Source organism: Cicer arietinum, chromosome 5 (genome assembly GCF_000331145.2).
Source record: "Cicer arietinum cultivar CDC Frontier isolate Library 1 chromosome 5, Cicar.CDCFrontier_v2.0, whole genome shotgun sequence".
Lineage (NCBI taxonomy): Eukaryota > Viridiplantae > Streptophyta > Magnoliopsida > Fabales > Fabaceae > Cicer > Cicer arietinum.
This window is the reverse complement of record NC_021164.2, coordinates 72754794-72756238: the sequence shown is the minus strand read 5'-3', so window position 1 is coordinate 72756238 and position 1445 is coordinate 72754794.

Here is a 1445-nt window from a genome sequence, read left to right as displayed (position 1 = left end):
GCCAATTTACTTCAAGATAATATTATAAGGTCAAATAAGTTGATTTATGAAATTATCGGCATTTGTCACTCCATAATCATAATACACATAAATTGATCCATACAAAAGCATAAACCTTAGCCTAACTTTATAATCTTTTATTAATTGTACTAGTGTTGAGGCCTTTTCTAGCAAACTCTATAGACTTCTTTTTTATTTATGATATATTCAAGATTTGTATGTTTAAAAATGTTAATTAGTCGTATGATTTTTGTTTTTACGTGGTAAACTTTTTTATAAAAAAAACAACTAATATATACTATAAAATATTTTCAATTTTAACGATTATTTTGTGTTCAATATTTGAAGGATTAAAATATTCAAAAGAAAAAATGGATATTTATTATATCGCTAATCAAGTTTTCATCTGAAAAAAATATTAATGATGTAATACTCTTTAAAAATAATCAGGACCTTAAACTTTACATCAAAACTAAAAATTATGTTTTCTACTTCTAAAAATATATTTGAGTACATTATTCTTATTTTTGTCTTAATCCTTGATTTTTGCCACTTGAGACTAATTAATTAGTTATGTATCGATATATTTTATTTATTTAAAAAAAATTGAGAATCAATATATAATTTTTTTAAAGTATAGAAAAACAAACACAATTTTAAAAGTTATTTGATTTTCAAAATTTTTTTATTGGAATATCTGGAAATTTTTAATATCACCAATTTTTCCTAACTTTTCTTATTTAATTCGTTTAAAAATTATCTAAAGCATGAGTATGTATGATTAAGATAAATTAATAAACATAGACAACAATTGTAATTTAAGTGACTAAAAAAAAAATTATACAATCAACATTAGAGCTGTCAATTTGACAAGCCCCTTAATTATTGGCTCCAAGACACAAGTTGGAGGGGCTAAAAAAATTTATAATTTAAAAGGCCCCCAAATAATAAGCCCCAGCCCCCTAAAATTTTGTGGGCTTAATGGGCCTATAGGCCCACGTGTTAAAAAATTGATTTTTTTTTTAAAAAATTTGACAATTTTTTTTTAAATATTTTTTTTCGAAATTTCTTTTGATTCGAGAAAAAAAAAATCGATTTTTTTCAAGAAGTTTTTTATTTATTTTTCTCACAATATTTTTAATTTTTTCAAAAAAAATAAATTTCAAAAAAATTTCAATAAAAAATCTCAATATTATCAAAATATTGGGGGCCTATAAGCCCTCTCTCTTAAGCCCCATGAAATAATAGGCCGAGATTTTAAAAAAATTATTTTTACAAGGGGCCTAATATTAAGGATTTAATAGAAAAAAAAAAGTTAAGGAACCTAATAGTTGAGAGATTTTTTGAGAGCTCTAGTCATCATATATGTTATAAAACCAAAATAATATATATATATATATATATATATATATATATATATAGAGAGAGAGAGAGAGAGAGAGGAT